This window comes from Pristiophorus japonicus, unplaced genomic scaffold (assembly GCF_044704955.1).
Source record: "Pristiophorus japonicus isolate sPriJap1 unplaced genomic scaffold, sPriJap1.hap1 HAP1_SCAFFOLD_66, whole genome shotgun sequence".
In the NCBI taxonomy this organism is placed as follows: domain Eukaryota; kingdom Metazoa; phylum Chordata; class Chondrichthyes; family Pristiophoridae; genus Pristiophorus; species Pristiophorus japonicus.
In genome coordinates this window covers 2,826,322-2,841,335 of record NW_027254572.1, presented here as the reverse complement: position 1 = coordinate 2,841,335, position 15,014 = coordinate 2,826,322, and the positions used below count along the sequence as shown (strand labels likewise).

General features: G+C 46.9%; 3 non-coding genes across 3 annotated transcripts; all 3 read right to left on the bottom strand.

The window, feature by feature from the left end:
- Positions 1–871: 871 nt before the first annotated feature.
- Positions 872–944, bottom strand: trnav-uac (transfer RNA valine (anticodon UAC)). The gene has a single exon. It is a non-coding gene; the product is annotated as a tRNA-Val (tRNA).
- Positions 945–4,819: 3,875 nt separating this feature from the next.
- trnav-cac (transfer RNA valine (anticodon CAC)) lies at positions 4,820–4,892 on the bottom strand. The gene has a single exon. It is a non-coding gene; the product is annotated as a tRNA-Val (tRNA).
- An 8,714-nt stretch (positions 4,893–13,606) lies between these two features.
- Positions 13,607–13,679, bottom strand: trnav-cac (transfer RNA valine (anticodon CAC)). Its single transcript has one exon. It is a non-coding gene; the product is annotated as a tRNA-Val (tRNA).
- Between the last annotated feature and the right edge of the window lie 1,335 nt (positions 13,680–15,014).

Sequence of the window (15,014 nt, the reverse complement as noted above, 5' to 3'; positions counted from 1 at the left end):
CGGTTCTGCAATACAAGGGGCTTTAAAATCCTCGCCCATTCCCACCAGGTATCACAAGCAGCGCTCACCTGACTGTCACCGGATGATTTGTTCGAAAACTTTTCTCTTGCTTTCACAGGAAAGCATCATTAATTAACACCTCACCTTCTTTTACACATTCAAACAAATACTAACTCGGACACTCCATACTTCAATCATTTGTGCTGTGCTTTGCATCTTAACTCGAAAACTATATCCCATTTTACTCACTGTATTTTAGCTTTCTGGTTCAAACTCTTCATTGCCGATGACACCACGAATCTGGGGCAACTTTTATCAAATTTAACAGCACCGGTTATTCCTACCGTGCACACAAAATACAATCAGTAGTGAAGATAAAATCCCACTATGCGTATTTTCAGATTCAACGCAGTTGGATTTCAAATAAAGTGAAAGAATTTTACACTGAAAAGATTTGGAAGTGTTCCTTGTATTTGTGTCTTTAATTCAACTTTGTGGCGTCTGACTCCCGTTCATGCCACTGCTGAATAAGAAAGGAGGGTTTGACATTGACCATACTGCACTGCCCCTGATATTTGTGAGCTCATCCTTTATATTCAGTGGTTTCTCGCCCTTTGATGGGCTGCATTGCAGCGGATATCACGTTGGCCTCACACGCGAAAGGTTCTCGGTGGATCCGTTTTCTCTCACTCAAAGTAATCTATTTATCAAAGTGAAATAAATAGCAATTAAGGAATAAGGGATCCCTTTTGCCAGGAGAATAAATAGCAAATAAAAACAGCAAATGCTGGAAATCTCAGCAGGTCAGGCAGCATTTGCAGGGAGACGAAACTCACCTCCGATTGTTCATCCACAGCAAGTTTAAACATAATGTTTCCACCCAGGATCGAACCAGGGACCTTTTGCGTGTAAAGCAAACGTGATAACAACTACACTACAGAAACCTCTGGCAGAACAGCCCCCACAGCGCGGAGCTGACCAGTGAGCTCCCTCTGTGCTGATCGGGAATGTGTTGGCTCACCTTCAACAACTTCTGTCCCACACTGAAAGTTCTCAATCCTTCTCCTCCGCTGCCTTTTACAGAAATGTCACGGATCACCCAGCCACTGTGTTCACTTCCACATCCTCACAGTGGGGCCGCAGAGGCTCCTACCGTCTCCCCGCGATCAGCTAACTCAACCAGTTTAAAAAATTAAACCCTGAACACGTGCCCGGCAAAGGGCAGGGGAAGCCAGATAGTATGTAAGCTCAGTCTATCACAGAAAGTATTGGTATTCTGGTGATTACAGCAATTATTAATCGTCTCACAGACCTCAATTATTTTTATGCGATGAATTGATCGAGGATGAAAACCAGGTTAGTGCGCCAGGTCTTAATCCCTTGACGACCAGAGAACAGATACGATACATGTCAATATATTTATATATATTTATATATGAACCTGAATGTCAATGGCTAGCTACCTAGACGTCGTGGTGCCCACGGTAGTGTGTCCAAACTTGAGTGAGAGAAATTGTTCCACAGTGACACCTGTCATGTGTTCTACATGGTTACTGCTTGTACTATTACAAGGTGTGCACCAGAGGGCACTGCAGTGGGAGACTTTTAGCTTACCTGTGCAGGTGTGCCTGGCCTAGTGTAAAAGGCAAGCCACCAGGTGTGATCCTCACTCTGGTTATCAATAAAGGACACATTGTCTCGGAAAGTCATCATCAGAGCATCTGAAGGTATAACAATTGGCGACGAGATTCCAGATCTTCTCACGAAAATGGCTAGCCTTGGTACGTTGCAGCATTTTGCTGATGGTGATGTATGGGAAGCCTTTGTGGAGAGGCTTGTCCATTTCTTCACAGCAAACGACCCGGCCACACTGGCTGATAAGTACAGAGCTATCCTGCGAACCAGTTGTGGGCCCACGGTCTGTGGCCTCGTCAGGGACTTGCTGGCACCAATGAAGACAACGACCAAGGCGTACGAGGAGCTTGTAATACTGATCCAAGAACAACTCAAGCCCAAAGAGAGCATCCTCACAGCCAGACAGCGGTTTTATACACACCGACGGCCCGAAGGTGAGGAGATCACGAAATATGCTGCAGACCTCAGGAGGCATTCGGCACCGTTGAATTTTGGTGCCCACCTCACTGAAGCACTGCGGGATATTTTTGTCATCGGAATCGGCAACGAGGGCCTTCTTCATAAGCTACTGTAAGCAGATACCAAAGTCACACTGCAGAAGGCCATCTCCATGAGCCAAGCATTCATGACCTCGACCTGTGGCTCTAGGCAGATGACTCATCCTCATGACTCAAACCCGGCAAGTACTGTGCACAGAGTGGAGCCTTTTAGAGGCTGGACTCTAGAACGTGAACCTTCTCAGGGGAGAGAGAACATGCCCCCGAGTCCCTTAACTCAATGTCCATGGTCACATCAGCCATGACGTTATTGAATGGCAGAGCAGGATCGTGGGGCCGAATGGCCGACTCCTTTTCCTATTTCTTTTGTTCTTTTGTTAACCATTTAAGGAGCTTGAATCATTGATGAAGTTTTCTCCCCTATCTGACATTACACACTCTGTATTTCGGAGACTGGTTTAAAATGTTCAGTGCTCATGCGACAAGGAACCTGGGGCGAATTTTGTTCAATTTATTTCACAGCAAAAGTAGTCTCCAAAATAATGTTTCTACACGGGTTCAAACCGGGGACATTTCACGTGTGGTTCTCCAAAGTGGTGGAGGTTGTGCTCGAGTTTAAAATGGTGCATTCGATCCACTTTGAAAATGCATCTACTACTACGAGGTGCATTTTGCCCATGAATGGGCCCGCATAATCTATGTGCACCCGCGACCACGGTTTGGTAGGCCAGGGCCAGGGGCTCAGTGGAGCCTCCCTGGGGGCATTGCTGAGCTGGGCACAAATAGTGCACCTTCGAATGCAGAGCTCCAAGTCCGCGTCAATACCACGCCACCAGACATGGGATCTGGCTATGGCCTTCATCAGAACGATCCCCGGGTGCTCGTGGTGGAGCTACCGGACAAATGCCTCTCTGCCTCGCAGAGGCATGACTACTCGGCTGCCCCACATCAGGCAGTCTGCTTGTAGTGATAGCTCATGCATGCTCCTGTGAAAGGGTTTTAATTGCTCGGGGCAGGCATCACGAGCCTCTGCCCAGTCACCGGTTAGGACACATCTTTTTTAGAAGGATAACGTGGGGTTGCTGGCCGTCCAGGCTCTGATTTGGTGAGCTGTTTGGAGTGAACCTGTGGACTCAAAGGCATTGATTGCCATGACTATCTCACAGTCCTGTTCGTCAGACCCTTCCGTGGTCGCCAGGGGTAGCATGCTGAGCGCGTCTGCACAGTTGTCTGTGCCTGGTCTGTGCCTTATGGTATAGTCGTAGGACGCCAGCATGATTGCGCACCGTTGAGTTCGCGCCGAGGCGTTGCCGTTTATTGCCTTACAGAAACTTCTGGTACAACAGCCCCAACAGAGGGGAGCTGACCAGTGAGCTCCCTCTGTGCTGATCGGTAATGTGTTGGCTCACCTTAAACAACTTCTGTCCCACACTGAGGGCCCAAGTTTCGGGTGGAGTTGCTCCTAGTTTTTTGGAGCAACTAGTTTACTTTGGAGAATGTTAGAAATTGCAATTCTCGGATATTAGTTGGCTCCAGTTCTACTGAGTTAGTTGAGGTTGGCTTCAGGTAAGGTATTTTTTTTCAAAAAGGGGCGTGTCCAGCCACTCAGGCCTGTTTTGCAAGTTTCAGCAGTGAAAACTTAATACAAACTAACGTCGGCTGGAGCAAGTGCCCACTTTTGTAAGTTCAGAACAACCTTACCTAGAGGTAAGCACAGTGCAGGCACAGCCAGATAGGGGGTGGGAATTAAACACAAAAAGGACTGAATCATTAAACACATCACTTAAAATGTCCAAAAACCTCTTTTCATGATATCTTGCCTTATATCTGCTGAATGAGGATAGTTGCTTCTCTTTTTATAAATAAACAAGTGTAACCTCACGGCTGAGGCAGGCACATTCCGGCTGCTTTCAGATGAGCTGTGAGGGATTATTTAAGGGTACGACGGCCCTGTAGCCCCCCACAGCAGGATATCCTCTCCCCCGCGGTTTTCCTCAGCTTCTGCTCGGTGTACGGGGAGCTTTGGCCCGGGTCCGAGGTAGCTTGTATCCCAGGGATGGACAATAACCCTCTGAGCTCTGGAACTGGGAAGAGCGAATAACTAATGAGTTGTTTGTGGGTTTGAAATGCGGCATAGATCTGCTGGTATTAACCGAGGCAGGGACTGTGAGACATTGCATTGTGTTCAGGTTTAATCACAGCAATATCCGCAGTCAGGAGCTGAAACGGACGAAGAGCTGAAAAAACACAAGACAAAAGCTGAAGAAATGTCAGCAATTGTGGTAAACTCTTTAATGTGTTTCCTGCTGGTTCAGTGGTGCGGCGCTCACAGAGGGAGCCCGGATTCAGAAAGTAACTATTTCATTCAAAATCTTTAAAATAATGACATGCAACGAATTAAACTGTGTGTCGGGGGATGGGGATGGGTGAAGATTATTTGTGTTATTCCCCATTCATTAACCGACAGCGTTGTTTTGTACAATTGTTACTGAGGGTCAGTGGAAACTTCAATAACTGAACTTTAATCATTCAAGGATTTTGAATCATTGATGAAGTTTTCTCCCTTTTCTGACTTTACACATTCTGCATTTAGGAGACTGGTTTAAAATGTTCAGTGCTCATGCGACAAGGAACCTGGGGCGACTTTTGTTCAATTTATTTCGCAGCAAAAATAGTCTCCAAAATAATGTTTCTGCCCGGGCTCGAACCGGGGACCTTTCACGTGTGAGGCAAACGTGATAACCGCTACACTACAGAAACACTGCGGTTTAGGTAATCTCAGGAATATAACCAGAGCTTTAACCTACACAGCTGGCCGATACTTCAGGAATTTGTTTTACGAGAATAGAATGACGCTGCTATATTTAGGAAGGCTGTGAGTGTGGCAGGAATTGATCTCGTGTTTCCCAGACTTTACACTAAGGAATAGGAGATGGCCATTTAGCAGCGCGTGGTTAGGATCTGGAATGCACGGCTTGAAAGGGCGGTGGAGGAAGACTCAACCTTATCTTTCAGACGGGAGTTGTATAAGTGTCTGAAGGAAAATCAATTGCAGGGCTACGGGGGAAGGGCGGGGGAGTGGGACTCTCTCAGAGTCGGCACGGGCTCGATTAGCCGAATGGCCTTCCGTGCTCTAACCATTCCATGATTAGATAAGTTAGTGGCACATTTCATAGTGTGGGTGGGAGCACAACATTGCAAAGGGACATGGATTGAGTCGGCAAAACTAGAGGCATCTGATTCAGGAGATTCGCGGGGTGCGGAAATTCAGGTGTTTATTGACTTTGAAAGGAAGATTTTTGCTTTGTGCCGTTTCGGACATTGAAATATTTGTGAAAGGAATTTTTTGCAGAAAGGGATGCAGCATTTAACCTTCTGCCTTAACACTTCTTTCAGGATGTCAGCTCACATTTCGTTTCGATGTTATTCTTCCAGAATTGCTATTTTCTTTGGTGTTTCACAATAACCGGACCCTTGCTCGAAAGTCAGTCTCACTGTTTCCCCAGTCTCCTGTTGATGTTATCTGCAATGAACATTTTGACCCAGACCCCGAAAGCACAGTGTGTAAAATGGTTTATGGTTTCAGAGTTCACTTGCAGAGACAGAAGAAATGATTCAATTATGGAGTTCCTTCAGTTAGCATTTCTTTAATTGTGCAAAAGAAGATTGTGGGTTAATTAATGATGATTTTCCATGAAAGCAACATAAAATTAAAAGAAATGCAATCGCCCAACATGGGGCTCAAAACCAGAACTTTGCAATTAAAAGTCTCATGTTCTACCGACTGAGCACGCCAGGCTTCTGGCTAATGCTAGATTTTATCGCTCATTGCAGCCAGGCGCCTGTTGGCCACCCGCAGCCTGGATACAGTAACGTCCCAACAGCTCATTGACTGTCGGAGTGGGACTGTGCGGTGCTTCAGAAGACAGGTCGAAAAAGCAAATTCACTGATTCCGTCCCATGTGCTCCTCCGAACAAGAATAGCAACACACTAAACATGCTTCAATAATGGTTACACGTGAGCTCCACAGTTGTGCAGTAGTTGACTCGTTGGTCTAGAGGTGTGATTCTCGCTTTGGGGTTGTTACTTGAAATTTGCGAGAGGTCCCGGGTTCAAATCCTGGACGAGCCCTCAATTTACCCACGAATTTTGAACTTGCATCGAATTTTTGCAAAGAAGGACTTGCATTTCGACAGCACCTTTCAGGAACTCATGACGCCTCAAAGCGCTTTACAGCCGTTGAGTTATGTTTGAAGTGTTGGAGTGTGGGGAAAGATGTGCCCGAATCAACCCACACGAACTGCAACTCTTTGCGAAGGAGTTCGGTGCAGAGAATCAGGTATCTCAGCGAATTGGCCTTTCTATGAATGAGTTCTGCTTGTACCTGCATTCAAGCTTGAAACAGCAACTGGGCTTCCATCTCACGGGAGCAGCGTGTAGCGGATAGTGAGTAGGTGACCAGGTTGATGTGCGCCGCTTTCAATCTTTGAAATTTCACCAAACAAAGATACGGTGAATCCAACTGTCCCTGTCAAGCGACAGATTGAAGGGATCGGTGCTCCAAACAGAGCTGGAACACGCGCAGTGCAGTAATATGGTCCGCAACATTAAATGTCAGAGTTATTAAACAGACAATAATAAAACATACACTTAACAACAGTACTTACACCCAAACCTTGCGAATGTTCGCCGAAAAACTCAAACACGTTACAGTTCCCAGCTCGGTGTACAAATTGATCAAAGATTAATCATATTCTAAACTATCTGTTCCAAATGCCACATTTTATATCTTTTCCTTACCCCTGCTACGTGACAATTTACATTTTTAATAGTATTACCTAACACAAGTGCCCAACTTCTGATGGAAGGTCATTAACCTGACATGTTAACTCTGTTTCTCTCTCCACAGATGCAGCCTGACCTGCTCACTGTTACCAGCATTTACTCTTTTTATTCTCCTAACTTATAATCCGAAAATCACTTCCCTTGTCATTTAACTACACTCCTTCCTGATATGTAGCCTTGTCCTACAAACCAGGCTCCTTTCGGATGATTCAGGCATTCATTGGAATTATAACTTCTGAACGATAACAATTATGTGAATTATGTAACTATGTAATACTTGCCACCAGAGGACGCGACTGTTGGAGTCCTAATGGTCACCTGCCCACACGTGGAGGGCCAGTATAAAAGGTCGGCTGCCATGTTGGTCAGGCACTCTGGAGTTGTAATAAAGCAGACTAAGGTCACAGTAAGTTTAGCTCACAGTACTCAGCCTCGGGGAGTTCTTCTCTACACAACAATTGGCGACGAGTAACAGAATACGAACCTTCACACAACCATGGCTGCCGTTGGAATATTAGAGAGATCCGTAGAGGGTGATTGGGAAGCCTTCGTCGAGCAGCTCGACCAGTACTTTGTGGCCAACGAGCTGGAAGGAGACACTAACGTGGCCCATTAAAGGGTGGTTCTCCTCACCGTCTGTGGGCCTAAAATATACAGCCTCATCAAGATTCTGCTCACACCGACAAAACCAACGGAGAAGGAATATTCAGAGTTGTGCACACTGGTTTGGGACTACCTCAAGCCGAAGGAGAGTATCCTCATGGCCAGATATCGTTTTTACACGCACCATCGCTCCGGGGACCAGGATCTACCGGATTATGTCACCGACCTGAGACACCTCGCGGGACCTTGCTGCGTTGGGGAAAATGCTGTGGGAGTTTTACGTGCTGGGCATCAGCCACGAGGTCATTCTTTGAAAGCTGTTGGCTGTTGAAAACCGAGACCTGAGCAGGGCCATCGGGATCGCCCAGGCATGCATGGCCACGGACGATAACACCAAACAGATATCTTCTCAACATCGAAGCTCACCGGCAAGTACTGTGCATATAATGATGTCGCTAGCCGGCCGAACTGCATATGGCAGGGTCGATACGTCTGTGGGTGCAAGACTTGTGATGAATCAGAGTGCGCCATCGGGGGTAAATTTGAATCTATTAGCACCGTGTTGGTGCTGCGGGGGTAGTCCTCGGGCCCATCAATGTCGATTCAAGCACTACGTGTGCAAAGGCTGCACAACGATGGGGTAACTCCAGTGAATGTGCAAACGTGCTGTGACATACCACGTGGCTGAGGATGATCGATATGGCAAGAGAACCCAAGGAACAAGGACTCCCAGGTGCAGGTGGGGATGTAGCATTTTATCAGGGAGGCTTTGAAGGTGTGCCCGAAACGTTTCCTTTGGCCACCTGTGGCTCGCTTACCGTGTCGGAGTCCTGAGTAGAGCGCTTGCTTAGGGAGTCTCATGTTGGGCATGTGGACAATGTGGCCCGCCCAGCGGAGCTTGTCGAGTGTGGTTAGTGCTTCACAGCTGGTGATGTTGGCTTGAGCAAGAGCACTGATGTTGGTGCGTCTGTCCTCCCAGGGGATTTGCAGTATCTTGCGTAGACAGCCCTGGTGGTATTTGTCCAGTGATTTGAGATGTCTGCTGTATATAGTCCATGTCTCGGAGCCATACCGCGGTGCAGGTATCACCACCGCCCTGTCGACCATAAGCCTGATGGCAGATTTGAGGTCCTGGTCTTCAAACACTCTCCTCCTCAGGTGATCGAAGGCTGTGCTGGCACACTGGAGGCGGTGTTGGACCTCGTCATCGATGTCTGCCATTGCTGATAGTAGTTTCCCGAGGCGTGGAAATGGTTCCCGAGGCGTGGAAAAGGCACTGACAGCCTTCCGAAATATAGCACCCTTATTCTATTCTCTTAAAACAAGCTCCTGAATTCTCGGCTAGCTGTGTAGGTTAGAGCTGTGGTTTTATCATCAGATAGATTCGACCACAGTGTTTCTGTAGTGCAGTAGTTATCACATTCGCCTCACACACGGAAGGTCCCCGGTCCGAAACCGGGCGGAAAGATCTTGAAAACTTGAATATGGGCCGAATACCTGACTCCTGTTCCTAACTCTTACGTTCTTCTGATCTCTTGCCCTTTCACAGAAGAACAAACTCTCCTCTGAACATGCATGAGAAAGCTCCAGAAAATATTTCCCCCCGAGGTGCTTTCGCGTGTGAGGCGAACGTGTTAACCATTACACTCCAGAAACATCTCTACTTTCAGTTCCAGATTACCAAAATTAAACCCAATGAGATCGGGATAAAAGTTCCTCACATGCTCAGAGCAAAATATATGATTGATGGTCGACAGAAGAATGAACAAACTTCAGCACCAGGTAAGACGGAAATGTTCAGCGAGCAGGTGGACTGCTGAATCGCACTTTTAAGGAGTTGGTGGTGACAAAACAAATGGGTTTCGCTTACTGATTAAATGGGACATGAACCCACATTTCCAGAGAAGGACAGTGACGTGAACACAACACCTTACACCGCTCGGCCATCCTGACTATTCAGTGCTGTGTGTGGCCACCTGCAGGTTGATTTTGTACTTTTGTGTCCTGTCACATGAAACAAACGAGGGCAGCAGGCGTATCTCTGCCTGACACCGGGGAAACAGTGAGACAGACCTTGGAGCAAGGGTTTGGTCATTTCGACACAGCAAAGGAAATATTAATTCTGGAAGAACAATATCCAAAAGAACAATGACCAGTGAGCTCCCTCTGTGCTGACTGGGAATGTGTTGGCTCACCTTAAACAACTTCTGTCCCACACTGAAAGTTCTCAATCCTTCTCCTCCGCTGCCCTTTACAGAAATGTCACCAATCACCCAGCCACCGTGTTCACTTCCTCACAGTGGGGCCACAGAGGCTCCTACCATCTCCCCGCGATCAGCGAACTCACCGAGTTTACAAAATTATACCTCGAACACGTGCCTGGCAAAGGGCTGGAGAAGCCAGATAGTCTGTAAGGTCGGTCGATCACAGAAAGTATTGGTATTCATGGTGATTACAGCAATTATTAATCGTCTCACAGAACTCAATTATTTTTATGCGATGCATTGATCGAGGAATGAAACCAGGTTAGTTCGCTGGATCTTAACCCCTTGACCACCAGGGAACAGTTATGATACATGTCGATATAGTTATATATATTTATATATGAACCTGAATGTCAAAGGCTACCTACCTAGACCTCGTGGTGCCCACGGTAGTGTGTCTAACTTTGAGTGAGAGAAACGGTTCCACAGTGACACCTGTCATGTGTCCTACATGGTTATTGCTTGTACTATTGCAAGTTGTGCACCAGAGGTAACTGCAGTGGGAGGCTTGTAGCTTACCTGTTCAGGTGTGCTTGGCCTGGAATAAAAGGCAAGCCATCAGGTGTGATCCTCACTCTGTGGTTATCAATAAAGGACGAAGGTCACTACAGTTCAAGCACTACACATTGTCTCGTGGAGTCATTATCAGAGCATCTGAAGGTATAACAATTGGCGACGCGATTACGGACCTTCACACGAAAATGGCTAACCTTGGTACGTTGCAGCAGTTCGCCGATGGTGATGATTGGGAAGCCTTTATGGAGAGGCTTGTCCATTTCTACACAGCAAACTATCTGGCAGGTGACAACACGGTCACACTGGCTGATAAGTGCAGAGCTATCCTGCTAACCAGTTGTGGGCCCACCGTCTACAGCCTCGTCAGGGAATTGCTGGCACCAGCGAAGACAATGACCAAGATGTACGAGGAGCTTGTAACACTGATCCAAGAACAACTCAAGCCCAAAGAGAGCATCCTCATGCCAGACAGCGGTTTTATGCACACCGACGGCCCGAAGGCCAGGAGATCACGAAATATGCTGCAGACCTCAGGAGGCATTCGGCACCGTGGGATTTTGGTGACCACCTCACCGAAGCACTGCGGGATATCTTTGTCATCGGAATCGGCCACGAGGGCCTTCTTCATAAGCTACTGTCAGGAGATACCACAGTCACACTGCAGAAGGCCATCTCCGTGAGCCAAGCATTCATGACCTCGACCTGTGGCTCTCGGCGGATGACTCATCCTCAGGACTCAAACCCGGCAAGTACTGTGCACAGAGTGCTGCCTTTTAGAGGCTGGACTGTAGAACGTGAACCTTCTCAGGGGAGAGAGAAAATGCCCCCGAGTCCCTTAACTCAATGTCCATGGTCAGATCAGCCATGATCTTATTGAATGGCAGAGCAGGATCGAGGGGCCGAATGGCCGACTCCTGTTCCTATTTATTCTGTTCTTTTGTTAATCATTTAAGGAGCTTGAATTATTGATGAAGTTTTCTACGCTATCTGACATTACACACTCTGTATTTCGGAGACTGGTTTAAAATTTTCAGTGCTCATGCAACAAGGAACCTGGGGCGAATTTTGTTCAATTTATTTCACAGCAAATGTAGTCTTAAAATAATGTTTGTACACCGGTTCAAACCGGGGACCTTTCACGTGTGGTTCTCCAAGTGGTGGAGGTTGTGCTCGAGTTTAAAATGGTGCATTCGATCCACTTTGAAAATGCATCTACAACTACGAGGAACATTTTGCCCATGAATGGGCCCGCATAGTCTACGTGCACCCGCGACCACGGTTTGGTAGGCCAGGGCCAGGGGCTCAGTGGAGGCTCCCTGGGGGCATTGCTGAGCTGGGCACAAATAGTGCACCTTCGGACGCAGAGCTCCAGGTCCGCGTCAATACCAGGCCACCAGACGTGGGATCTGGCTATGGCCTTCATGAGAACAATCCCCGGGTGCTCGCGGTGGAGCTGCCAGACAAATGCCTCTCTGCCTCGCAGAGGCATGACTACTCGACTGCCCCACATTAGCCAGTCTGCTTGAAGTGATAGTTCATGCATGCTCCTGTGAAAGGGTTTTAATTCCTCAGGGCAGGCATCACGAGCCTCTGCCCAGTCACCGGTTAGGACACATCTTTTTACTAAGGATAACTTGGGGTTGCTGGCCGTCCAGGCTCTGATTTGGTGAGCTGTTATGGGCGAACCTGTGGACTCAAAGGCATTGATTGCCATGACTATCTCACAGTCCTGTTCGTCAGACCCTTCCGTGGTGGCCAGGGTAGCATGCTGAGCGCGTCGGAACAGTTGTCTGTGCCTGGTCTGTGCCTTATGGTATAGTCGTAGGACGCCAGCATGAGTGCCCACCGTTGAATTTGCGCCGAGGCGTTGCCGTTTATTGCCTTACAGAAACTTCTGGTACAACAGCCCCAACAGAGGGGAGCTGACCAGTGAGCTCTCTCTGTGCTGATCGGGAATGTGTTGGCTCACCTTAAACAACTTCTGTCCCACACTGAGGGCGCAAGTTTCGGGTGGAGTTGCTCCTAGTTTTTTGGAGCAACTAGTTTACTTTGGAGAATGTTAGAAATTGCAATTCTCGGATATTAGTTTGCTCCAGTTCAACTGAGTTCGTTGAGGTTGGCTTCAGGTAAGGTATTTTTTTTCAAAAGGGGGTGTGTCCAGCCACTCAAGCCTGTTTTGCAAGATTCGACAGTGAAAACTAACTACATATTAACTCCGGCTGGAGTAAGTGCCCACTTTTGTAAGTTCAGAACAAACTTACCTGGAGGTAAGCTCAGTGCAGGCACAGCCAGAGAGGGGGTGGGAATTAAACACAAAAAGTACTGAAGCATTAAACACATCACTTAAAATGTCCATAAACCTCTTTTGATGATATCTTGCCTTATATTTGCTGAAAGAGGATAGTTGCTTCTCTTTTTATAAATAAACAAGTGTTACCTCACGGCTGAGGCAGGCACATTCCGGCTGCTTTCAGATGAGCTGTGAGAGATTATTTAAGAGTCCGAGGGTCCTGTAGCCCCACACAATAGGATATCCTCTCCCCCGGAGTTTTCCTCAGCGTGTGCTCGGTGTACGGGAGCTTTGGCCTGGGTCTGAGGTAGCTTGCATCACAGGGATGGACAATAACCCTCTGAGCTCTGGAACTGGGAAGAGCGAATAACTAATGAGTTGTTTGTGGGTTTGAAATTCGGCTTAGATCTGCTGGTATTAACCGAGGCAGGGACTGTGAGACATTGCATTGTGTTCAGGTTTAATCACAGCAATATCCGCAGTCAGGAGCTGAAAAGGACGAATAGCTGAAAAAACACAAGAAAAAAGCTAAAGAAATTTCAGCAATTGTGGTCAACTATTTAATGTGTTTCCTGCTCGTTTAGTGGTGCGGCGCTCACAGAGGGATCCCGGAATCAGAAAGTAACTATTTCATTCAAAATCTTTAAAAGAATGACATGCAACGAATTAAACTCTGTGTTGTGGGATGGGGATGGGTGAAGATTATTTGTTTTTTCCCCATTCATTAACCGACAGCGTTGTTTTGTAGAATCGTTACTGAGGGACAGTGGAAACTTCAATAACTGAACTTTAATTATTTAAGGATTTTGAATCATTGATGAAGTTTTCTCCCCTATCTGACTTTACACACTCTGTATTTAGGAGACTGGTTTAAAATGTTCAGTGCTCATGCGACAAGGAACCTGGGGCGATTTTTGTTCAATTTATTTCACAGCAAAAATAGTCTCCAAAATAATGTTTCTGCCCGGGCTTGAACGGGGGACTTTTCGCGTGTGAGGCGAACGTGATAACCGCTACACTACAGAAACGCTGCAGTTCAAGTAATCTCAGGAATATAACCAGAGCATTAACCTACACAGCTGGCCGATACTTCAGGAGCTGGTTTTACGAGAATAGAATGACGGTGCTGTATTTAGCCAGGCTGTTAGTGTGGCAGGAATTGATCTCATGTTTCCAAGACTTTACACATAGGAACAGGAGATGGCCATTTAGCAGCGAGTGGTTATGATCTGGAATGCACGGCTTGAAAGGGCGGTGGAGGAAGAATCAATCTTATCTTTCAGACGGGAGTTGGATAAGTGTCTGAAGGAAAACAATTGCAGGGCTACTGGGGAAGGGCGGGGGAGCGGGACTCTCTGAGAGTCGGCACGGGCTCGATTGGCCGAATGGCCTTCCGTGCTGTAACCATTCCATGATTCGATAAGTTAGTGGCACGTTTCACAGTGTGGGTGGGAGCACAACATTGCAAAGGGACATGGATTGAGTCGGCAAAACTAGAGGCATCTGATTCAGGAGATTCGCGGGGTGCAGAAATTCAGGTGTTTATTGACTTTGAAAGGAACATTTTTGCTTTGTACCGTTTCGGACATTGAAATATTTGTGAAAGGAATTTTTTGCAGAAAGGGATGCAGCATTTAACCTTCTGCCTTAACACTTCTTTCAGGGTGTCAGCTCACATTTCGTTTCGATGTTATTCTTCCAGAATTGCTATTTTCTTTCGTGTTTCACAATAACCAGACCCTTGCTCTAAAGTCAGTCTCACTGTTTCCCCAGTCTCCTGTTGATGTTATCAGCAATGAACATTTTGACCCAGACCCCGAAAGCACAGTGTGTAAAATGGTTTATGGTTTCAGAGTTCACTAGCAGAGCAGAGAAGAAATGATTCAATTATGGAGTTCCTTCAGTTAGCATTTCTTTAATTGTACAAAAGAAGATTGTGGGTTAATTAATGATGATTTTCCATGAAAGCAACATAAAATTAAAGGAAATGCAATCGCCCACATGGGGCTCAAACCCAGGACCTTGGAATTAAGAGTCTCATGTTCTACCGACTGAGCACGCCGGGCTTCTGGCTAACGCTAGATTTTATCGCTCATTGCAGCCAGGCGCCTGTTGCCCACCCGCAGCCTGGATACAGTAACGTCCCAACAGCTCATTGACTGTCGGAGTGGGACTGTGCCGTACTTCAGAAGACAGGTCGAAAAAGCAAATTCACTGATTCCGTCCCATGTGCTCCTCCGATCAAGAATAGCAACACACTAAACATGCTTCAATAATGGTTACACCTGAGCTCCACAGTTGCGCAGTAGTTGGCTCGTTGGTCTAGGGGTAATGATTCTCGCTTTGGGGTTGTTATTTGATAT